Here is a 26,984-nt window from a genome sequence, read left to right on the forward strand (position 1 = left end):
CATTTCATCAAGATGAAATTGCTTAGGGAATAGTATGCTTGTTATGATATGATGAAGGATTTTAGAGTTAAAGGGCAGTAAGTGCTCGCAACTCTTGGGTATTATGCCGAGGTCTGGATTTGCAAAAATAATTTCGACGGCTTTGGAGTAAGTTGCTCCAATTATATTGACATCCCATTTACCTCTAAAATAACAGCCCCTATCTTTTTTAGTGATTCCAATTAGTTCACAAATAGTACTATCAAAAATTTTAATTTGTGTTCCTAGTAGGTAAGTACTTAGGCTATCATTATCCACATATAAGTTTGCATAAAATAGCCTAACTAACCTAGGATAAATTGGTTCATTTATTTGTAGCAGAGGTAGGGCATCTAGATGTGCAAACCATCTAATGGGTTCTAGGTTTCCTAGTTCATTGAGATCAACGTGTTTACCCTTATAGATACATCTTGTTTCGAAGTTTGGAAACCTAAGAGCTACTTCTTTGGATCTAAAAAGGTCTTGGTCATATGAATCTCTTTCAACCCTTTTCCGTTTTGATCTCTTAGGAGCTATTATCTAGACAAGATGATAGATGAAACTGTAAAGAGTAGGTAAAATAATGAGAAGAGAGGAAGGATTTCAGATTTTACCTTATTGAGGATTTCTTGGAAGATGGAGAGCTTGGACCAACAAGAATCCCTCTCCAAGGCTTCTAAATGCTGGAATGAAGGTTTAGAGAGGTTGTGGGAGAGTTTGATGTAGGTTCTCACGGGTTGGGGGTGGTGTCACCACCGGCCATAACCCCTCGACTTATAAAGGGGCTCTCGGGTGGTGCCATCGCCAAAATGAGCGGTGCCACCGTCGATTCTGGCGGTGCCACCGCTGGCTTGCCGCGGAAGAGAAGAAAAAATTCTTTCTTCCCCCCTTTTGTTTCTCAGAGGTGTTTGACTCAAGATAGGTTGAGATATTGGGTTGTACTTTAATATATCATTTGGAATCGAAAGAGAAGGATGAAATCAACTCCACAAAAGAACAGAACAAGGATGAGACATTTTTCGAAATATACATTCAAACAAGTTTATTTTCAGGGATAATTTAACATGCCTAGTTCCCTTCTAATGAATTCAAATTGGTCTTCATTTAAGGCTTTTGTAAAAATGTCTGCTAATTGATGCTTGTGTCAATAAATTTTAGAACGATATTATTGTTAAGGACATGATCGCGTATGAAATGATGCCTAATATCTATATGCTTAGTTCTAGAGTGCTGAATTGGATTTTTGGTAAGACATATGAAACTTGTATTATTATAATTTATGGGAATGTTTTTCAAGTGAATTCCATAGTCTTCTAATGTATTTTTCATCCAAACAACTTGTGCATAGCATGCACCTACAGCAATGTATTTGGCTTCCGCCGTAGATAGTGCAACTGAATTTTGTTTCTTGGAAGTCCAAGAAACAAGTGCATGTCCTAAAAATTGGCATGTTCTAGATGTACTTTTTCTATCTATCCTGCATTCGCCAAAATCGGCATCTACATAAGCTATTAAATCGAATTTATCAGATTTTGGATACCACAATCCTAAATTTGGAGTTCCTTTAAAATATCTAAATATTCTTTTAACACTCTTAAGATGAGATAATTTGGGATTGTTGAATCTCATATTTTGATAATGAAACCACTTGATATGTGTTTATGATTTAATCTACGTTTTGAGTGACGCAGGATGCTTCGATCAGGATGAGACAATTAAAGCAAGAGGAATTGACGTTGCGCCGGAGGAGATCACGTCAGGATATTGGATGGCAGAATGCTTGCTTCAGACGATGGGTATCGGGCCAAGGAGAGCGGAATTGCGCCAAGGATATCGGGGTTGCGGAGGTCAACCGCCAATTGGGCAACAAGCCACAAGAGAGGACGATGCGTTGAAGAATCGGACGAAGCGCCAACCAATGACGTGCCGGGCAACAGAATGTCAATTCGCGTTGTAATAATTGTCTAGATCGGAGTAGAGTTTTAGCTTGTATGTGTAGGATTAACTACGATAACAACGAAGACATAAAGCGAAACAAAGTGTCAGAGTCAAGCGTGAAGGATTCATTGCGAGATTGAGAGTTCAACGGAAGTCCGAAGGTTCGTCGGGAATTCTGCCGGAACTAGCCGAGAATGAGTAGGGAGCTTGCTGAAGGGTTTTTCTGAAGCTCGTCGGAAAGTTCGTTGGAAGTTCGCGGAGCTCACTATTAGGACTTGTTAGAACCCTTGCAGATTCTAAACTTGGGGTTGATCTCTTTAGGGGATCAGTCTCCTTGGAACTCTATAGGGGTTCCTCCCTCCAAGTTGCTGCTCAAAGGTTGCAGAAAAGATTCATCTATTATTTATGAAAAGAGGAGGAATACATGACTATTTATAGGGCTTCTAAACCCTAACTCCTAATAGGACTCCTACTCAAGACTCCTATTCCTTTACAACTCCTTATTCTTCTCTAAGAAACAACCTCCTAACCCTAGTCGGCCTCTTCACCTCTTTAATAGGGGTCAGCTTAGGTAAGTTTTACATAAATATCCCTCTTAATTAGGACTCTCCAAGCTAGAGTCCTAACAGACCCGCCCTCTTCAAATCAGCCTTGTCCTCGAGGCTGATGATTCATGAATTTTGGGAATTTGATCTTCGAATCGTCATAGTTCTCTCAAGTGGCATCTTCTATTGGTAGGTTTGCTCACTATCTTAGCACTTCATTAGTGGGTCATCGTCGTCAAGTCACAATCCGTCGATCAATAATGGCACTTGGCTGGGTCTGGAGTTCTCCTTGGGTAGTCTTATTTGGTGGGTGGCTTTGGGCTATCTCCAAGCACCTATTTACAACTTTCGTCTGGCCATTGGTTTGTGGGTGATATGCCGTACTCCTTTTCAATTTAATACCCTGCATATGGAATAACTTTATCCAAAATCTGCTTGTGAAGATGCAAGTAGAATTTGTCACAAGCATAATGCATCCCTTATAGTGTAATTCTTTTGAGTCCCAATTGTAATGAGCCATAGAGCTTGGTGCTTCCTCCAATTTTTTTATAATCTTACTAGTCTCTGAATCTTCCTGCCATTCCATCTTAATATCCTCAAGGAAGTCGCTGGTCGGAAGTAAAACGGCCGAAACTTCAGCTTGCTCGGGTAGCTGCGAAAGCGCATCTTCAAGAACATTCTCTTTCCCCTTTTTGTAAGTTATTTCATAATCAAATCTAAGAAGTTTTGTTACCCATTTTTGCTGCTCAGGGGATGATATCTTTCGCTCCAAAAAGTACTTGAGGCTTTTATGGTCGGTTTTAATTTGAAATCGTCGACCAATCAAGTAGCGTCTCCACCTCGTTGCTGCGTGCACAATGGCGAGCATCTCCTTATCATATATTGACCTATTTTGATAGGAGGGAGATAATTCCTTGCTAGTGTATGCGAGTGGTCGACCATCTTGTATGAGAATGGCTCCAATTCCGACTCCAGATGCGTCGGCCTAAATAATGAAGGGTCGGTTGAAATCTGGTAGTGTTAGCATCAGCGTCGTCGTCATGGCTGCCTCAAGTATGTCGAAGGTAGCGGAGGCTCTGTCCAACCATTGGAAGACATCTTTTTCTAGTAAGGAAGTAAGTAGTGTACTGATCTTTCCATAGTTTTTCACGAACTTGCGGTAGTGTACTAATAGGTAGGTTTTACATGAATGTCCCTCTCAATTAGGACTCTCCTAATAGTTTTACATAAATGTCCCTCTCAATTAGGACTCTCCTAACAGTTTTACAAGAATGTCCCTCTCAATTAGGACTCTCCTAGCTAGAGTCCTAACAAACCCGCCCTCTTCAAATCAGCCTTGTCCTCGAGGCTGACGATTCATGAATTTTGGGAATTTGATCTTCAAGTCGTCATAGTTCTCCCAAGTGGCATCTTCTGTTGGTAGGTTCACCCACTATATTAGCACTTTAGTAGTGGGTCGTCATCATCGAGTCACGATCCGTCGATCAATAATGGCACTTGGCTGGGTCTGGAGTTCTCCTTGGATAGTCATATTTGGTGGGTGGCTTTGGGCTGTCTCCAAGCACCTATTTATAACTTTTGTCTGGTCGTTGATTTGTGGGTGATATGCCGTACTCTTTTTCAATTTAGTACCCTACATATGGAATAACTTTGTCCAAAATCTGCTCGTGAAGATGCAAGTAGAATTTATCATAAGCACAATGCGTCCCTTATAGTGTAATTCTTTTGAGTCCCAATTGTAATGAGCCACGGAGCTTGGTGCTTCCTCCAATTTTTTTATAATCTTACTACTATTTGAATCTTCCTGCCATTCTATCTTAATATCCTCAAGGAAGTCGCTAGTCGGAAGTGAAACGGCCGAAACTTCAGGTTGCTCGGGTAGTTGCGAATGCACATCTGCAAGAACATTCTCTTTCCCCTTTTTGTAAGTTATTTTATAATCAAATCCAAGAAGAAGAAGAAGAAGAAGTTAACTTATCAAAAAAAAAAATCCAAGAAGTTTTGTTACCCATTTTTGCTGCTCAGGGGATGATAGCTTTCGCTCCAAAAAGTACTTGAGGCTTTTATGGTCGGTTTTAATTTGAAATCGTCGACCAATCAAGTAGGGTCTCTATTAGGACTCTAGCTAGGAGAGTCCTAATTAAGAGGGACATTTTGTTAGGACTCTGTTAGGACTCTAGCTAGGAGAGTCCTAATTGAGAGGGACATTCTATTAGGACTCGAGCTAGGAGAGTCCTAATTGAGAGAGACATTCATGTAGGAGATTTTTTCTTAGAGAAGAATTAGGAGTTGTAAGGGAATAGGAGTCTTGAGTAGGATTCCTATTAGGAGTTTGGGTTTAGAAGCCCTATAAAGAGCCATGTATTCCTTCTCTTTTCATAAGCAATAGATGAATCTTTTCTGCAGCCTTTGAGCAGCAACTTGGAGGGAGGAACCCCTATAGAGTTCCAAGGAGGCCGATCCCCTAAAGAGATCAACCCCAAGTTTAGAATCTGCAAGGGTTCTAACACCTGGTATTAGAGCAGCGTTCTTGGCGTCTCGCTGCCCTTTCACAGCCATCCATCAACCCTCCATAACCGCCCAAAGCAATTCCCATAATTGCTTAAAAGATCGTCGCCAAATTCCACCATCATCTCCACCACCACATATCATCCTTTGATCTCCCCGTGAATTGCAACAGGTTTTGGTTTCCTACCTTACTTCTACTACAATTTAGTTATCCCTATTCGAAAATTGAAAAAAAAAAAAAATTCATTCCTATATTGCTGCAAATTTTCATCTTAAGTTGCTGAAATTTTTCGACGAGAATTCTGCTATCGCAACTTACACCAATTTTCTTGCTGTTACTGTCGAAATTTTCTTGATTAAATTAGACATCCTTGCTACTATATAAACTGAGATATTGCTATCAATTCCCTCCTCAAATCTCTCAATTTTTTTATGGAGATTTCGTCGAGAAACCGCTGTTTCTTTGACGATAATTCTGCTCTTACAAGACAACACAATTCTGCAGCAAACTTTCACTGATTTCTATCAAACCTATACATGCCTTTAACCCGTCAACAAAAGAGAGATCTTAACATCATAGATTTGGAGTCATATACTATGGCATCTGAGGAGGCAATCAATGCAAAATTTGAAGCCATTGAGGCATGAATGGAGGATAAGATTTGGACTCTCCTTACCGAATTCAATTTGGGCCGACCACCAAGCCCGAAGAAATCACATCAAGGAGAGAGCTCTAACCAATCACATCATGCCCAAAGAGATGACTTCCAAGAGAGGGGAGGCTCTATGACCAACCCCAACTATTCGCGCATGAGAGTGGACTTCCCTAGATGGGAAGAAGGAGACCCAATTGGTTGGATCTCGCGCGCGGAGCGATATTTTCGGTACCATAAAACTGCGGATGCATCCATGGTGGAAATTATAGCTATACATCTTGAAGGGGATGCCATACAATGGTTTGACTGGTTTGAACACACTTATGGAGTCCTTTTATGGCAACAATTCAAAGAAGGACTACTGATCCGCTTCGGACCAACTTATTACGAGAACATTGACGGACAACTAGCAAAGATCCGACAAACCTCCACCATTTAGGAGTACCAGACCAGGTTTGAAAGGTTATCTAATCAAACTCATGATTAGTCTAAAAAATAGTTATTGGGGACCTTTATTAAGGGCTTAAAGCCGGAGATCCGGAGAGAAGTTAAGGCGCGACAACCTTATACGCTTATGGCAGCCATCTCTTTCGCACGACTACAAGAGGAGCGATTGAACCATGAAGCCCGGAGGACTAGGATCACTCCACGACCTACAATACTAAAGCCCTTAGCCCCCCCTACTATCAACCGAGTCCCTGCACCGAAAAGGTTAACAAGAGAAGAACTTCGGGAGCGATATGCGAAGGGGTTATATTGGCATTGCGACAAGCCGTGGAGCCGCGAGCATCGCTGTAAAAAAGGTAGACTTCTTATGATTGAACTAGTAGAAGAAGAGGTCATTGAACATCTAGAAGAGAGCCTTGAACTTGAAGAAGAAGATATGGAAGAAGAGCCACAGCCGACCGATATTACGGTACACGCACTAGCTGGCTACTCAAATCCGCAAACGATATAAGTTGGAGGCCTTCTCAAACAACAACCGATCACTATTCTCATCAACACGGATAGCACTAATAACTTACTAAATAGTAAGGTTGTTGCTCAGATGACATTACATATTGAAGGTTGCAGCAAGTTCGATGTAAAGGTTGCCGACGGCAAAATCCTAAAGTGCGACCAAAGATGCCCGCAGGTGAAACTATTACTGCAAGACCAAGAAATTATCACCGATTTCTTCCTCCTACCAATCGATGACTATGAGGCAGTGCCTGGTATAGAATGGCTGACTACACTAGGTGATGTCTCTTAGAACTTTTCCAAATTAATTATGAAATTCTACTGTAAGGGCAAACATATCATCCTACGCGGGAAGCGCGGAAGCAACGTTACCACTATTTCGACCCAACGAATGGAGAAAGTTTTGCACAAGGTAAATGGTGGCTTTTTGATGCATCTCTAGCCACAACAAGAAGAGAAGAAAATAGAAATTGAAGATCAAAATCTTGCCCAATTGCTTACTGAATTTGCCGACATATTTGCTGAACCGCGCGGTCTTCCTCCTTATCGACAACATGACCATCGAATTCCAATCCTTCCAGGCAAGCCACCAGCGAACACTCAACCGTATTGATATCCTCACCTCCAAAAAGATGAAATTGAAAAGATCATAAAGGAGATGCTTGAAACAGGGGTGATTTGGCCAAGTTGCAGCCCCTATTCCTCACCGGTGCTACTTGTACGCAAGAAGGACGGAACTTGGCGGATGTGCATCGACTACCGAGCTTTAAATGGCATCACCGTCAAGGACAAGTACCCAATACCAGTGGTGGATGAAATTCTTGATGAATTAAAAGGAGCTCGAGTCTTCTCGAAGTTGGACCTCCGATCCGGTTACCACCAAATTTGGGTATGTGACGATGACATTCCAAAAACTGCATTTCGCACACATAATGGCCATTATGAATTCTTGGTAATGCCTTTTGGACTCACTAATGCTCCTTCAACCTTTCAAAGTCTCATGAACGATATTTTTCGAAGCTTTCTTTGTAAATTTGTGTTGGTATTTTTCGATGATATTCTTGTTTACAACCCTTCTCTTGAGACTCACTTTCAGCATTTACGGATTGTTTTGACGATCCTTCGGGAGAATACTCTTTTTGTAAAGCAACCAAAGTGCAGCTTTCTCCAGCAAAAAGTAGAGTATCTTGAGCATATAATATCAGAAGGAGTGGCGGTAGACCCAACAAAAATTGAGGCAATGCAAGGCTGGCCGAAACCTACAAACGTGAAATTACTGCGGGGGTTCCTTGGACTAACGGGCTACTACAGAAAATTTGTTAAGGACTATGGGAAGATCAGTGCACCACTCACTTTTTTACTAAAAAAAGATGCTTTCCAATGGTCGGACAAAGCCTCTACTGCCTTCGACACACTTAAAGCAGCCATGACAACGACGCCGGTGCTTGCGCTACCAGATTTCAATAGACCCTTCATCATTGAGGCCGATGCATCTGGAGTCAGAATTGGAGCCGTTCTCATGCAAAATGGTCGACCACTCGCAAACACTAGCAAGGCATTATCTCCCTCCCATCAAAACATGTCAGTATATGATAAGGAGATGCTTGCCATTGTACACGTAGTAACGAGGTGGAGACCCTACCTGATCGGTCGGCGATTTCAACTTAAAACTGACCATAAAAGCCTTAAGTACTTTTTGGAGCAAAAGATATCACCCCTGAGCAGCAAAAATGGGTAACCAAACTTCTTGGATTTGATTATGAAATTATTTACAAAAAACGGAAAGAAAATGTTGTTGCAGATGCACTCTCACGGCTACCTGAACAAGCTAAGGTTTCAGCCATCTCCCTTCCTACCACCGGTCTCCTCGAGGACATTAGGGAAGAATGGAGGAAGGATCCAGAGATCAGCAACATCATAAAAAAATTGGAGGAGGATCCAAGTGCAATAGCCCACTACACCTGAGATTCGAGGGATCTACGCTACAAAGGTCGCATTGTGCTTATACCTGACTCCCCTTGCATCGCAATCATCTTGCATGAAATGCACTCCATACCTTCAGCAGGGTACTCTGGATTCCTAAGAACCTACAAGAGAGTAAAGCAAACTTTTTATTGGAGAGGGATGAAAAAAATTATTGCTGAATATGTGGCACAATGTGATGTATGTCAACAGCACAAGGGTGAAACTGTGGCAAATCCAGGGAAGCTACAACCACTACCCATACCAGACTCAGTGTGGACTGACATCTCCATGGACTTCATTGAAGGGCTGCCATCTTCCAAAGGTAAAAGCATGATTCTCGTGGTGGTTGATCGACTTACGAAATATGCTCATTTTTGTGCTGTGAGAAATCCCTACACTACTGCTAGTATTGCCCAGATTTTCATAGAAAATATTGTTAAACTGCATGGGATGCCAAGGTCCATCGTAAGTGATCGTGACAGGATCTTCACTAGTAAATTTTGGACCGAGTTATTTCAGTTACAAGGCACCAAACTCAAGATGAGCACAGCATATCATCCACAAACTGATGGCCAAACAGAGGTGGTAAATAGGTGCTTAGAGACATACCTCAGGTGTTTCGCTAGTGACCGACCAAAAGAGTGGGCGAAATGGCTTCCCTAGGCTGAATGGTGGTATAATACTACATATCATTCATCTACAAAATGTGCCCCTTATGAAGCATTGTATGGTCGACCAGCCCCTATGATACCAAAGTATGTAATTGACTCAGCCAAGGTAGATCAGGTTGACCAAGAATTGATTGATAGGGACAAACTCTTACAATTGTTAAAAGATAATCTCTCTACCGCTCAAGCCAGAATGAAGTAGCAAGCCGACACGCGACGAAGTGAAAGAGAATTTTCAGTAGGAGATTGGGTTTATCTTCGCCTACAACCATACAAGCAACTCTCTATCAACACTCGAGCCTCCATGAAGCTATCCCCACGTTTTTATGGGCCCTATCAGATCACAGAGCGTATTGGAGCCATGACGTACAGACTTAAATTACCTAAGGATGCCAAAATTCACCCTGTCTTCCACGTATCATGCTTAAAGCCCAAGTTGGGAGAACACGACTCACCCCAGATCCAACTGCCCAACACAACTGAGGATGGAGTTATTCAAGCCCAACCACAAGCCATTCTCGATCGTAGGATCGTGGTGCGTCGCCGACATCCCTCTACTGAAGTACTAGTGCATTCGAATAATCTACCACTTGAAGACGCCTCATGGGAACCATATGAGGAGCTGAAGACCCGGTTCCCTGAGTTCATGGAATCTCAGCCTTGAGGACAAGGCTGATTTGAAGAGGGCGAGTCTGTTAGGACTATAGCTAGGAGAGTCCTAACTGAGAGGGATATTCTGTTAGGACTCTAGCTAGGAGAGTCCTAATTGAGAGGGACATTCTGTTAGGACTCTAGCTAGGAGAGTCCTAACTGAGAGGGACATTCATGTAGGAGGTTTTTTCTTAGAGAAGAATTAGGAGTTGTAAGGGAATAGGAGTCTTGAGTAGGAGTCCTATTAGGAGTTAGGGTTTAGAAGCCCTATAAATAGCCATGTATTCCATCTCTTTTCATAAGCAATAGATGAATCTTTTCTGCAGCCTTTGATCAGTAAGTTGGATGGAGGAACCCCTATAGAGTTCCAAGGAGGCCGATCCCCTAAAGAGATTAAGCCCAAGTTTAGAATCTGCAAGGGTTCTAACAGTCTCCACCTCGTTGTTGCGCGCACAATGGCGAGCATCTCCTTATCATATGTTGACTTATTTTGATGGGAGGGAGATAATGCCTTGCTAGTGTATTCGAGTGGTCGACCATCTTGCATGAGAATGGCTCCAATTCCGACTCCAGATGCGTCGGCCTCAATAATGAAGGGTCGATTGAAATCTGGTAGTGTTAGCACCGGTGTCGTCGTCATGGCTGTCTTAAGTTTGTCGAAGGCAGTGGAGGCTCTATTCAACCATTGGAAAATATCTTTTTCTAGTAAGGAAGTAAGTGGTGCACTGATCTTTTCATAGTTTTTCATGAACTTACGATAGTAGCATGTTAAACACAGAAAGCCATGTAGCAATTTTATGTTCCTCGGGGTAGGCTAGTTTTGCATTGCTTCAATTTTGAAGGGGTCCAACATCACACCTTCCTCTGATATGATATGCCCAAGATATTCCACCTTTTGTTGAAGAAAGTAAAATTTCGTAGTGGCCGTTGTGTGTTCGAAAGGCGGTTTTCGATATGACTTCTTTGTACACTCGTATTTGATAATACTAGGATCGAAGGTCAAATTTTATGAAGATTTATGCTCCCTTTCATCTAGTAATTCATCTACTACTGGAATAGGGTATTTATTCTTGATGGTTATGCCATTGAGAGCTCGGTATTCAACGTATATTCGTAATGTCCCGTGCTTCTTGCGTACATGTAGCATCGGTGAAGAGTAGATATTGCAACTTGGCCGAATAACTCTTGTTTTGACAATCTCTTTTACAATCCTTTCTAATTCATCCTTCTGGAGAAATAGATACTGATATGGCCGAGTATTTGCTGGTGGTTTGCTTGAAAAAATTATTATATAATGATCATGCCGACGGGTAAGAGGTAGGTTGTGCGGTTCGTCAAATATATCTGAAAATTCAGCAAGCAAAGGAAGTAGGTTTAGATCTTCAAATTCTATTGGCTCTCCTTTAGTTTGCTGCTCAAGTTGTACCAAAAATCCGCTGTATACTTTATACAAAACCTTCTCCATTTGTTGTGTGCAAATCGTCGTTACGTCGCTGTTAGGACTCTAGCTAGGAGAGTCCTAATTGAGAGGGACATTCATATAAAACCTACCTAAGCCGACCCCTATTAAAGAGGTGAAGTAACCGGTTAGGGTTAGGAGGTTATTTCTTATAGAGGAATAAGGAGTTGTAAAGGAATAAGAGTCTTGAGTAGGAGTCCTATTAGGAGTTGGTTAGAAGTAGGAGTCTTGAGTAGGAGTCCTATTAGGAGTTGTTTAGAAGTAGGAGTCTTAAGTAAGAGTCCTATTAGGAGTTAAGGTTTATAAGCCCTATAAATAGTCATGTATTTCACCTCTTTTCATAAGCAATAGATGAATCTTTTCTGCAGCCTTTGAGCAGCAACTTGGAGGGAGGAACCCCTATAGAGTTCCAAGGAGGCTGATCCCCTAAAGAGATCAACCCCAAGTTTAGAATCTACAAGGGTTCTAACATTTGGTATTAGAGCAGCATTCTTGGCATCTCGCTGCCCTTCCACAGCCATCTATGAACCCTCCAAAACCGCCCAAAGCAATTCCCACAATTGCTTAAGAGATCATTGCCAAATTCCGCCGTCATCTCTACCACCACGGATCATCCTTTGATCTCCCCGTGAATTGCAACAGGTTCTGGTTTTCTACCTTACTGCTATTGCAATTTAGTTATCCTTATTTGAAAATCTCAAAAAAATTATTCCTATATTGCTGCATAAACTTTTCATCATAAAGTGTTTATCTCTACGACGAAAGATACATTGCCGAATTCCAACCGTATAGTACTGTCTGTTTGATCTTGCTACTGTGTTTTTTCTATCCAAATCTCTACGAAATTTTTATGACATCTTTGACATTTCCTAACAGCTGATTTCCTTTGGTTTTGTCAAAAAATTCGCAATATAAACTATTGATATTTTACGTCTAATCTGCTATACTTGAAAATTTACACTGTAAAATTTCAGCCGCATAGCACTGTTTGTTTGATCTTGATACTATGTTGTTTCTATCCAAATCTCTACGAAATTTTTATTATAGCTTTATCACTTCCTAATAGTAGAATTCCCTTTAGTTTCATAAAAAAAATCTTAATATAAACTACTGATCTTTTACATCCAATCTGTCATACTTAAAAATCTGTGCTATAGAAAGTTTTAGCCGCATATTGTTGCCTTAACCCATCTATTTACAATCTTTTTTGAATGAAATTTCTTATACACTTCATAGATCATCTTGGCTTCCATCTATGATTGATCTATTAAGAAATTCATCTCTAAAAATGATTTTGTGTTGCTGCAAATTTTCATCGTAACCCGCTGAAATTTCTCGACGAGAATTCTGCAATCGTAACTTGCACCAATTTCCTTGTTCTTATACTACCGAAATTTTCTTGATTAAATTAGATATCCTTGCTATCATATAAATTGTGATTTTGCTATCAATTCTCTCCTCAATTCTCTCAAGTTTTTGGTGAAAATTACGTCGAGAAACCGTTGTTTCTTCGACGACAATTCTACTCTTACAATACAGCACATACTTTCTGCAACTTCCACTTATTTCTATCAAACCTTTGCTACCATCTACCATAGACCCAAAACTTTCATCTACAGCTCTAAAACTCCACCAAACCACACCCTCAAACTGCACCCAAAATAGCCACAAAAGAAGCCTAAACCGTAGCCTACATCCACCGATCTACCAACCATTTCGACCATCACCTCTCTCAACCAATACATACCTTTAACCCGACAACAAAAGAGAGATCTTAACATCACAGATTTGGCGGCATATGCTACGGCATCTGAGGAGGTAATCAATACTAAATTCGAAGCCTTCGAGGCACGAATGGAGGATAAGATTGGGATGCTCTTTACCGAACTCAGATTGGGCCGACCACTAAGCCCGAAAAAATCACATCAAGGAGAGAGCTTTGCCCAATCGCATCAAGCCCAAAGATATGACTTCCAAGAGAGGGGAAGCTCTATGACCAACCCCAACTATCCATGCATGAGGGTAAATTTTCCTAGATGGGAAGAAGGAGACCCGATTGGTTGGATCTCGCGCGTGGAGCGATATTTTCGGTACCACAAAACCACAGACGCATCTATGATGAAAATTACAGCAATACATCTTGAAGGGGATGCCATACAGTGGTTTGACTGGTTTGAACATACTTATGAAGTCCTTTCATGGCGACAATTCAAAGAAGGACTGTTGATCCGCTTCAGACCAACGGATTACAAGAATATTGACGAACAACCAGCAAAGATCCGACAAACCTCCACCATTTAGGACTACCAAACCAGGTTTGAAAGGTTATCTAATCAAACTCGTGATTGGTCTCAAAAACAGCTATTGAGGAACTTCATTGAGGGCTTGAAGCCGGAGATCCGAGGAGAAGTTAAAGCGCGACAACCATATACGCTTATGGCAGCCATCTCTTTCGCACGACATCAAGAGGGGCAATTGAACCATGAAGCTCAAAGGACTAGGGTCGCTCCTCAACCAGTAATATTGAAGCCCTCAACCCCCCCTACTGTCGATCGAGTCCCTGCACCAAAGAAGTTGACAAGAGAAGAGCTTCGGGAGCAATATGCGAAGCGGTTATGTTGGCATTGCGACGAGCCGTGGAGTTACAAGCATTGCTGTAGAAAAGGGAGACTTCTTTTGATTGAACCAGTAGAAGAAGAGGTCATTGAGCATTCAAAAGAGAGCCTTAAACAGAATGAAGAAGATGTGGAAGAAGAGCCACAACCGATCGACGTTACAGTACACACACTAGCTGGCTACTCAAACCCGCAAACGATGAAAGGGAGACTTCTTATGATTGAACCAATAGAAGAAGAGGTCATTGAACATTCAGAAGAGAACCTTGAACATAAAGAAGATGTGGAAGAAGAGCCACAACCGACTGACATTACACAAATGATGAAAGTTAGAGGCCTTCTCTGTTAGGATCGGAGCGGCACTAAGAGGGGGGGGTGAATTAGTGCAGCGATAAAGTGCGATAAACTTTTTTCAATTTAAACACTTTCGGAACCTTCGTACGATAAAAGCAACGATTTAAACAATTTGAAATTGATTCGATTGCGTTTTAACTTGAAGGGATAAGTAAGACGGAGACAAAGAAGTAGAGCATTAAAGTGTAAATGGTTTGCAGTAATATAAATGACAATAAGTAAATGCAAACTAGAGATCACGCCGATTTTACAGTGGTTCGATCAAATGACCTACATCCACTTGCGAGGCCCCTCTTCGATGAGGCTCCCACCTTCCACTAGCAAATCTCTTGAAGGGGAAGGGTAAATACCCCTCTTACAACTTTTTACAAGCGGTTCACTCTCTTACATATTTTCAGCAAGAAAGAAGGAGGTGAACACTAGCAAATTGAAAACAAGACTAGCAAAGACTTTTCTAAGACCTTTCTCTCAATCAATTGCTTCTCAAAAAGTTGTAATCTCAGTTGAGATTTGAGGGGTATTTATAGGCCTCAAGAGGATTCAAATTTGGGTTCCAAAATTTGAATTCTCTTTGGGTTCCCGATGCTGGCGGTGCCACCGCCTATCAGTGTCAGACAATGACAGTGCTGGGCAGTGCCACCGCCAGACCCTTTGGTTCACTAGTTGGGCTTCAAATTTAGCCCAAACCAAGTCTAATTTTGGCCCAGTTGGCCCCTAACCAGGATATAGGATTATCTCTTAATCCTAATCCTAATTACAAGTGAACTATATAACTAAAAATATCCTAAGCAAGTTTTCAACCGCGAACGTCGAGTCTTGTTCCGACGAGCTTTCCGACGAACTTCTTCCGACGGACTCCCAGCAAGCTCTTGATTTTGTGATGACTTTAACGAGTAGCCGAGCCTTCTCGGTGATCTCCGTGAACCTCCGACGATCTCTTTAGCGAACTTCCGAAAATTCCAACAGGTTCTCGATTTATTCTCGGTTGGTTCCGGCAGCATCTCCGACGATTCTTCGGACTCTTAAACGTCCATCGAACTTGACTCCGGTATTCTTGCTTTGTGTTTTCTGGTTATCGTAGTTAATCCTGCACACTTAACTCAATAATATGGATTAGATTAATTAACCCATCAATTGATTTTATCATCAAAATCCGAGATTCAACAATCTTCCTCTTTTTTATTATGACAATCAATTGATAACGGAGTTAAACATAACTCCCCCTATCTATATGTCATATTATGAGAAGATAAAAACACTTGAATTCCATCCCATTGAATTCAAGCATAAACTGATAAGTTCTAACCATAGAACTTATCGTTATTCTCATTAAGCATAAGTAAATGCGAAACTTCGATGAAAATCATTTTCAAGTCGAATGATAAGAGACAATTTTTACTACGATAGGAGATAAAGATTTTCAACATGAATTTATGATATAAACGTAAGGCATGCTTTCAATATGATCAATCAATCTTGCGATATTCTCAAAGATTTTACAAGGTATATAAGACATTCATATCACACAAGCTTTTATAATTCATATTAGTCATGTTATCGATGCGCATAAGACATTTTCATTAAGTCATGCTATCGAAATGATATAAGTCATCACTTAGTCATCACTTCTCCCCCTTTGTCATCAACAAAAAGGGAATGAGACTTAGATATAATTTATGATTTTAACATCAGGAATTCAGCATTGATCATACAAAAATTTATCATTCAAAATTAAGTATGCTAAAATATCTACGCAGAGTTCATCTTAAAGGAAAATTCAGCATTCATCCACTTTATCAAATCTCTTCTTTCTATAAATAACAAAAATTATAGGTGTACAAGGAAGAGATTGTGATTAAAAAAAATTTCAAGTAGTAACTCCAATAAGTGAAGATCATAATTCGAATACAAACTCATTCAAATTCAAATCGTCAACTAGAAAGTCATAATTAAGCCATCAAAATCAATTTCGAGATTCACAAAATATCATTAATCTTGATTAGATGGGAGCGGTGTTTGACTCAAGATGGGATAAGGTAATTTAACGTATCATTTAGAATCGAAAGAGAAGGATCAAATTCACCGAGGAACGGAGAGAGGATGAAAAACTTTACGGAAAATTCATTCAAACAAGTTTATTCTTAGGGACAATTTAACATACCTAATTCCCTTCTAATGAATTCAAATTGGTCTTCATTTAAAGCTTTTGTAAATATATATGCTAATTGATGCTTTGTATCAATTAATTCTTGAACAACATTATTGTTAAGAACATGATCGCGTATGAAATGATGCCTAACGTCGATGTGCTTAGTTCTAGAGTGCTGAATTGGATTTTTGGTGAGACATATGGCACTAGCATTATCACATTTTATGGGAATATTTTTGAAGTGAATTCCATAGTCTTCTAATTATTTTTCATCCAAACAACTTGTGCACAGCATGCACTTGCAGCAATGTATTCGGCTTCCGCCGTAGATAGTGCAACTGAATTTTGTTTCCTGGAAGTCCAAGAAACAAGTGCATGTCTTAAAAATTGGCATGTTCCAGATGTACTTTTTCTATCTATCCTGTATCCGCCAAAATCGGCATCTGCATAAGCTATTAAATCAAAATTTTTATATTTTGGATACCAAAATCCTAGATTTAGAGTTCCTTTAAGATACCTAAATATTCTTTTAACACTTTTAAGATGAGATAATTTAGGATTTGATTGAAACCTAGCGCAAAGTCCTATACTAAACATAATATCCGGTCTAGTCGTGGTGAGGTAGAGTAGACTACCTATCATTCCCCTATATGTTTTTTGATCGAAATTTTCACTATTTTCATCCATATCTAACTTAGTCGCGGTACTCATAAGGGTGTTTATTACTTTTGAATTATCCATGTTAAATCGTTTTAACAGTTCTAATGTATATTTAGATTGGTTAAGAAATATACCATCACTAAGTTGTTTGATTTGTAATCCTAAAAAGAAAGTTAATTCACCCATTAAACTCATTTCAAATTCATAACTCATACATTTGGCAAATGATTCACATAGTAATTCATCCGAAGAGTCAAAAATAATATCGTCAACATAAATTCTCACAATAAGAAAATTATTTTTAAAATGTTTAATAAACAATGTAGTATCAACCTTGCCTTTGGTAAAATTATTTAAAATAAGAAAGGAACTAAGCCTTTCATACCAAGCTCTAGGAGCTTGTTTCAAGCCATAGAGACCTTAGTCAATTTGAATACATGATTAGGAAGAAGAGAATTTTCAAATCCGGGAGATTGTTCGACATATACTTCTTCGGAAATAAAACCATTCGAGAAAGCACTTTTGACATCCATTTGAAATAGTTTAAAATCATTACTACTAGCATAGGCAAGGAGCATCCTTATGACTTCTAATCGAGCCACGGGAGCGAAGGTTTCTTCGTAATCGATACTTTCTTCTTGGTTGAAACCTTTGACCACTAATCTAGCCTTGTTTCTAACCACGATACCATTTTCGTCTTGCTTGTTTCTAAAGACCCATTTAGTACCAATGACTAAATTGTCACTAGGTCTAGGAACAAGCTTCCATACCTTATTCTCTCAAATTGATTCAATTCCTCTTGCATTGCAATAACCCAAAAACCATCTTTTATGGCTTCGTCAATGCATTTAGGTTCGATTTGAGAAAGGAAGGTGGCGTTAGCACAAAAATTCTTGAAAGACGAACGAGTTTGAACCCCTTTTGATGTATCTCCTAGAATTAGCTCCTTTGGATGAGCATCTATATACTTCCATTCCTTAGGTAAGGAAATTTCGGAAGAAGGTGCATCCAAGTTGCTATTTTGAGGAGGGGGTTCATTTAAATTCAAATTATCAAAACCAAGATCATCATCAAAATCATTTTTCTTTAAATTAGAAATTTCATTAAAAACTACATGAATAGACTCTTCTATTACTAAGGTTCTTTTGTTAAAAACCCGAAAAGCCTTAGAAACGGAAGAGTAACCAAGAAAGATGCCTTCATCGGATTTAGCATCAAATTTTCCTAAGGCATCCTTTTCATTCAAAATAAAGTATTTACAACCGAAAACTTTAAAATAGGAAATATTTGGTTTTTTGTTATTCCATAATTCATAGGGAGTTTTTGATAGAGATGGTCTTATTAAGACCCTATTCATGATGTAGCAAGCCGTATTTACGGCTTCGGCCCAAAAATACTTGGGCAGACTATGTTCATTTAACATCGTTCTTGCCATTTCTTGTACGTTTCTATTTTTTCTTTCAACTACTCCATTTTGTTGGGGATTCCTCGGAGTGGAGAAGTTATGATTGTATCCATTAACTTCACAAAAATTTTGAAAGTCACAGTTTTGAAATTCGCCACCGTGATCACTCCAAATTGATGAAATCATGAAACCTTTTTCGTTTTGAGTGAGTTTACAAAATTTAGAGAAACACTTGAAACAATCACTTTTGTGAGCTAAGAAATAGGTCTAAGTGTATCTAGTATAGTCATCCATAATTACAAACGCATATTTGCTTCCTCTTAGACTTGTCGTGTCAATTGGTCCAAATAAGTCCAAATGAATCAATTGTAATGGTCTAGTGGTGCTAATTTGAGTTTTTGATTTGAAACTAGTTTTTATTTGTTTACCTAGTTGACATGCATCGCATAATTTGTCCTTAATAAACTTTATATTTGGAATTCCTCGCACTAATTCTCTAGATGAGATCTTAGATATTAGTTTCATGCTTGCATGGCCTAGTCTCCTATGCTAAAGCCAAGCATCATCATTTAAAGCGGAGAAGCACATTTCATTACTTAGTTCATCAAGGTTGATGGTATAGACATTATTTTGTTTTAATGCAATCATAGTTATGTTATGGTTTGGTTTTTCAATAATACACACATTTGATTCAAATCTAACGATATAACCTTTATCGCATAATTGACTAACACTCAAGAGATTATGTTTCAATCCATCAACTAGTAAGACGTCATCAATAGAAAATTTTAATTTGTTACCTATGGTTCCCTTGCCAATGATTTTGCCTTGGTTGTTGTCTCCGAAGGTGACGTACCCTTCTTCTTTGCTAGTGAGCAGAGAAAATTGAGATGGATCTCGAATCATATGTCTTGAGCATCCACTATCTAGATACCATCTCTTGCTCCTAGCTTGTGATGGTGTATGTTTCTACAAGAAGGGATTATTTTTAGGTACCCATTTTCTTTTGGGTGCCTTAAAAACTTGTTCATCATATTGCATAGAATTGATCATGGTTCCTTTAGGAACCCAAATTAGTTTGTTCGGACTAATTTTCTTGAATGGACATTTATAAGTTTTATGTCCATATTTGCAACAAAAGTTGCAATTGCTTTGTTGCCGAACATGTAAGACGGGGGCCTTTAATGAAAGTGTTTGGATTTTGGTGAGGACTTCTCACAAATCTAATTCTACTTCTTTTAGTAACGTGACCCTTATTTGTAAGGATCATGTTCAAAGATTTGCTACCAACCTCAAATTTCTTCAAGGTGTCCTTAAGTAGCAAGTTCTTCTTTTGGAGAGATTCTAGATCAGTTTGGACCATAATGAAGAACTTTAATGATATTAAATATTCAATTTAATAATAACGGTTTCATGTTTAAAGAATAAAAAACTGAAATAATTTAAACCATAATTAATGAAGAAATTCATGATAATGAATTATGAATCTTAATGATAACAGTTATATTATTATTAAATTAGATATTTAATAATAACGGTTAAATTCTCCCACTTGGTCCATACATTTATCTTAATAATTTGAATTAATTTTTTTTGAACAACTTTCTTAAGAAATAAATACACGAATCATAGCGATAAGTCCTCTAAAAGCGAGTATTATCATCCATGTATCACGATGTATTTAGTTTCTTAATCTTAATATGACAATATTACTTAATGAATAAATCTTATGTTTATTCTTGGTCTAGTAACAATATATTTTCTCAAAATAATGTGCACATGAATGAGAAAATTGCATAATATATAAGAGTTTCAATATCATTACAAAGTAGAACCAAGTCCAATTTTCTCTACATGAGCCTTTAGTCAAAGGATCCGTAATCATTAATTCAGTGCTAATAAGCTCAATGACCACTTTCTTTTCCTTTACACGTTCTCTTATGGCTAGATACTTAATGTCGATATATTTACTTCGACTTCGACTTTTATTGTTTTTAGCCATAAAGACAGTAGTTGAATTGTCATAGAGAATTCTTAATGGCTTAGAAATATAATCCATGATTCTAAGCCCAAAAATGAAACTCTTAATCCATACACCATGTGAAGTAGCCTCAAAACAGGAGACAAACTCAGCTTCCATTGTAGAAGTAGCAGTCAAGGTCTGCTTAGCGCTTCTCCAAGAAATAGCTCCACCGGCCATCATAAAAATATATCATGATGTTGATTTACGAGAATTAACACAACCGGCGAAGTCTGAATCTAAGTAACCAATCACATCCAGATTGTCTATATGTCTATACATAAGCATATAATCTTTGGTTCCTTGTAGATACCTCAATACTTTCTTTGTAGCTCTCTAGTGGTCCATACTTGGATTACTCTGATATCGACCTAGCATCCCCACAATAAATGCAATATCAGGTCTTGTACAGACCTGAGCATACATAAGGCTTCCTACGATAGAAGCATATGGGATGTTTTTCATTGATTCCCTTTCAAAGTTGTTCTTTGGGCATTGGTTCAAATTGAACCTATCACCTTTCACAATGGGAGCAACACTTGGTGAACAATTCTTCATCCGAAATCTTTCTAAAAGTTTATCAATATAGGTTTCTTGTGATAGACCTAAAATGCCTCGAAGTCTATCTCTATGGATCTTAATGCTAATGACATAAGATGCTTCACCTATATCCTTCATGTCAAAATTTTTAGAAAGAAATTGTTTCACCTCATGCAGCAAACCATTATCGTTGGTTGTAAGCAAAATATCATCTACGTATAAAACAAGGAAACATATTTTACTCCCACTAACCTTCTGGTATATGCATTGATCCATGGGATTTTCAACAAATCCGAATGAAGAAATCACTTCATGAAATTTAAAATACCATTGGCGGGAGGCTTGTTTTAAGCCGTATATAGACTTCCTAAGCTTGCAAACCAAGTGCTCACCAACACTAGAGGAGAAACCTTCAGGTTGTTTCATATAAACCTCTTCCTCTAGATCTCCATTAAGAAATACCGTTTTCACATCCATTTGTTGCAATTCAAGGTCAAAATGAGCAACTAATGCCAAAATTATACGTAGAGAATCTTTCTTAGATACAGGAGAAAACGTCTCTATATAATCGATTCCCTCTTTTTGAGTAAATCCCTTTGCAACAAGTCTTGCCTTATATCTCTTAATGTTGCCTAACAAATCTTTCTTAGTTTTAAAGACCCATTTGCAACCAATGGCCTTTGCTTCATTAGGCAACTCTACAAGATCCCAAACTCCATTGCTCATCATGGAATTCATCTCTTCTTTCATGGCATCATATCATAAATTTGATTCTTTGTAACTCATGGCTTGTGAAAATGTTTCAGGATCATTTTTGGCTCCAATATTATAATCAGATTCTTGTAGATATACAACATAATCACTAGGAATTGCTGATCTTTTATTTCTAGTAGATCTTCTTAATGTTGTACCAATGGTTCCTTGAGGATAATCAGATTCTTGTAGATATACAACATAATCACTAGGAATTGCTGATCTTTTATTTCTAGTAGATCTTCTTAATGTTGTACCAATGGTTCCTTGAGGAACTTATGGTTCAACTAGTTGTTCAGGAGCTTGTTGTAATTCCTGAACTGCTTGATCTATTAGAATACTATCAACAACTTGTGGAATTTCAATGATTGGTTGTTTAGCACTAGTTTGTACTTGAGGGGTGCTATGAACTATAACCAATCTATCATTTGATGTGGAAGGTTGAGATTCTATATGATCATGTGCGGAAATTATGTTCCTGAAATGATCGCTCCCACTAATCACATCATCCTCAAGAAATTTAGCGTTTCTTGATTTCACAATCCTAGTTGTGTGAGATGGACAATAGAACCTGTAACCTTTGGACTTTTCGGCATATCCAATGAAATACCCACTAACAGTCCTCGGGTCCAGTTTCTTCTCTTGTGGATTATATATCCTGACTTCAGACGGACATCCCCAAATGCGCATATGTCGCAAACTTAGTTTCCAACCTTTCCATAATTCGAATGGTGTCTTTTGGACAACCTTGGTTGGAACTCGGTTTAATATATACACAGTCATCTTTAGTGCTTCAGTCCACAAGAACTTAGGAAGACTGGAGTTGCTAAGCATACTCCGCACCATGTCTAATAATGTTCGGTTTCTTCTTTCTGCAACGCCATTCTGGTCTAGAGAACCAGGCATAGTGTATTGGGCAATAATCCCATGTTCTTGAAGAAACTTAGCAAAAGGACCAGGTGCTTGTCCATTTTCAGTATATCTACCATAATATTCTCCACCCCGATCTGATCTCACAATTTTAATTTGCTTACCACATTGATTCTCAACTTCAGCCTTAAAGACTTTGAAGGCATCCAATGCTTCATTTTTGTTATGAAGCAAATATATATACATATATCGTGAGTAATCATCTATAAAGGAGATGAAATATTTCTGACCATGTATGTCCATGTCTGGACAACATATATCAGTATGAATTATCTCTAATAAGTCTGAACTCCTATTAGCACCCTTTTTGGACTTATTGGTCTGCTTTCCCTTAATACAATCCACACAAGTCTTAAAATTAGTAAAATCAAGAGTACTAAGTATCCCATCTTTAGCTAATCTTTTAATTCTCTCTATGGAGATATGTCCTAATCTCCGATGCCATAATATAGAGGAGTCCTCATTAATATTACACCTCTTAATGCCAGCGTGAACATGCATTGAACTTTGAGTATTATCATTTTGTAATAAAATACGGTAAAGACCATCAGACAAAATACCATTCCCAACACAATTATATTTATGTAATAAAAGAAATGATGTGTCTTTAAAATTAAAGGAATACCCAAATGGTACGAGTCTGGAAACAGAAATTAAGTTTCGTGAGAAACTTGGTACATAAAATGTTCTTTCCAATTTTAAAACAAAACCACTACTTAAAGTTAAAATGCATGTTCCAATTGCTTCCACATGTGAGCCCATCTTATTTCCTGATAAAATGCTTTGCTCACTTCCCACTGGCTTCCTTAGGTTTTGCATACCCTGCAAAGAGTTTGCAATATGGATTGTTGATCCAGAGTCAATCCACCAGGTGTTAATATTAACATTGACCATATTAGATTCATAACATACATATGAGGTTGGTTTACCTTTCTTTTCAAGCCATTGTTGGAATTTTGTGCATTCCTTCTTCATGTGTCCCTTTCTTTTACAAAAGAAACACCTTACTTCTTTCTTGATATCAGCTTGGGATGGTATTTTACCTTTTCCCTACTGACGAGCTTTCTGATTGGCTTGATGTTTGTCAGTTTTGTTTTTCCCTCAAGTGGTTACTACCAATGCACTCTCACCCAATTCCATCACTAGCCTCTCTTCTTCTTGAACACACATGGTCATTAATTCATTGATTGACCATTTGTCCTTATGTGTATTGTATGAAATTTTAAAAGGGCTATATTGAGGTGGAAGGGTGTTCAGAATATAGTGCACCAGGAAGGATTCTGACATATTAACCTCAAGTTTCGTAAGTTGAGCCGTAATATCTCGCATTTGCATTATGTGCTCATGCACACCCTTTATGTTGGTGAGTCTAAGAGATGAAAATTTCATAATAAGGGTACTTGCTAGTGCCTTATCCGAAGTGACGAATTGTTCATCGATAGCTTTTAGCAAGTCTCGGACATTTTCATGCTGGTCAATAGAATCACGTATGCTAGCAGTCAACTTAGTTTTGATAAACATCACGCTGAGCCGATTGGATCGCTCCCATCGCTCATATAACGTGATCTCAGTTGGAGTGCTGGTATTAGTGACTATAGGTGGTTAGTCTTTCCTGATAGCATAATCGATATCCATCCACCCTAAATGGAGAACCCTTTCCTTCCATATCTTATAGTTATCACCATTAAGTTCAGGAATATCACATCGAATATCAGAGAAATTAATAGTTTGAGAAACTGCATAAAATCAAACATGCTTATGTCAAAATTTGAAGCTTAATAGACTAAATTACATGTTTTACCAATGTGAAACATGCCAAAAATATGAATCTCATGATATAAAAATTGCCTGTGGGCTAAATTCTTAATTCAAATAGATTCATATGGTCTTTATGATAAAACTATCAAATTATATTCCAATTCATAATCCCTGTGGGTAAATTATGAAAATAATCTAATATTTTATCCTGATTAATTATATTAAATATAATAAAAGATCCTGTGGGATAACAATTATTATACGAAATATAATTAATCACAATATAATGTCTAATTACTTATGTGATCCTTATTTTAACTTTATATATAATTTTAATTAATTAAGGATGCTGTGGCTAATTCTTAATTAATTAAGATTATATGGATCACTAGACATTTTAAACATAAAAAATTTGCTCATAAGCATAATTTAATATAACTAAATATGCTGTCACGCCCCACAAAATATCGACAATATTTAAAATTTTTTATCACAACTAACCCAGGATTCAAACACAAATTTGAGGTCACTAAGAAAACATTCTGATCAAAATTTTACTTCTATAATCTACCAATTCATAACCCTGTGTAATTCACAAACATAGCACACATCACTCGATAATTCATACAATCTGAACTCAACTCATCAAAATAAAAACCACAATATAAATCCACAAGTGGGGAAATCTATGCAGTCACCACAATCATCGATTTACCATAAGTTCATATCATTGCATGTATTTAACTTAACATTCTAAAACCCTATACATGAGGGATCCTTTAACTTACACAAAATCCATAGGTTTAGATTCATAGTCACATTTCATTAGATGCAAGGTAGCTTATATAACAACTACATATATGCTAACAAAAGTTCTGCCCAACGTCTTCTAAACTTTCCGCTGCGTCAGCCCAATCTTAACATTTAAGCAAGCGATACGCCATCCTGAAAAATTTATCAACAAACGGGGTGAGCATAAAGAGCTCAGCAAGTGACTAACATATCCATATCAAAATAGTACAATTTCCAAAGAGATACAGTTTCAAAACACAAAGCAGAATATACGATTTCGTAAACATAATATCATTAGGAGCAGAAACATAATTGTCCTTTCAATCTTACATATTTGGTTCCTGATAGATGGGGCATAGAGTAATTGGAGCATATCAGAAACAAGGAAACATATCGGAGCTTATCAATGGCATATGAAATGTTCCAAAGCATATCAACGGCATATGGAACATTACGAAGCAAAATCAACAGTGAATGAAGCATTTCAGAGCATATCAAACACAGATATCGTGCAGAAGCTCAAACATCGTCCTTGACGTTGCAATCTTATCATTCTTATCCAGAGCATGAACAGAAATAACTCACCAAAACTCTGGATGTCATATCAAACATATAGAGGGTGTAGTGGGATCTCAGTCAGAATGTGATTCATCCATTTCTGAATGACCACCTGACAAAAGTCTCCCACGTCTGGGAGCTCCATCCACCCACGTCTAGGTGAAGTCAAAGGGGGCCGGCAGAGCATCGCAGGCTCTAAGCACATACCCACATAGCGGGCAACAAGCGCATATCCTTTTCCATTTCTAGCAAAGGTCCAGAATATCCCACATAGCGGGACCCCACATAGCGGGACCCCACATAGCGGGCAATAAGCGCATACCCTTTACCATTTCTGGCAAAGGTCCAGACAATCCCACACACTAGAGTACAAAAGGGCAGTTTCAACAATAAGTAGCATATATCGGAAGCACACGCGGAACAACGAAGCTTACATGTGCCTTTTTAAGAACAATAAGACGCAAGGAACAAATCTCTCACAAATGTATTCATATAAGAAAGAAAAATGGAAGCAAGAGTGTATAGGGAATCCAATTATATTTAGCTCAATTCAAATAAGAAGGTTAGACGAATTCAAGTATCCAAAGGAATGGAACAGAATACGCAAAATCGACCAAAGCTCGATTTCGGACATAATTCCAGTGGCACATCAAACAAATATTTCAGAATAACAATTATGCTCCAATACCCATAAGAAGGCTATGGTCGAATCATATATCAATCTGTATTCTGATGGAACAGATTTCATATGAAACAGGGCTCCCAACACAGAGTTACCTCTGATTTGGTAACACAAGGTCAAAATCACAATCACTGTTTTGTAGAATTTATAGGGTCGGATTCAACAGATGATAGGGTGGGCATTTGAACTCCAAAATTTTCAAACTATATGTCAAAAGAAATATTTTCAAGTCTAGTTTCAAATAAAATCAGTTTGGTACAAATCCTAATTTTCAACAGGGAGTTATAGGCATTTTAGTATCGAAAGGTCAGAAATCTTGAACCCTGTTTTACAGCGTCTATAGGCTCATTTGAAAGAGATGTTTGGGTAAGTATTCGGTGTCCAAAATTTACAAAATCAG

This window comes from Musa acuminata, chromosome BXJ2-3 (genome assembly GCF_036884655.1).
Source record: "Musa acuminata AAA Group cultivar baxijiao chromosome BXJ2-3, Cavendish_Baxijiao_AAA, whole genome shotgun sequence".
Classification (NCBI taxonomy): Eukaryota; Viridiplantae; Streptophyta; class Magnoliopsida; order Zingiberales; family Musaceae; genus Musa; species Musa acuminata.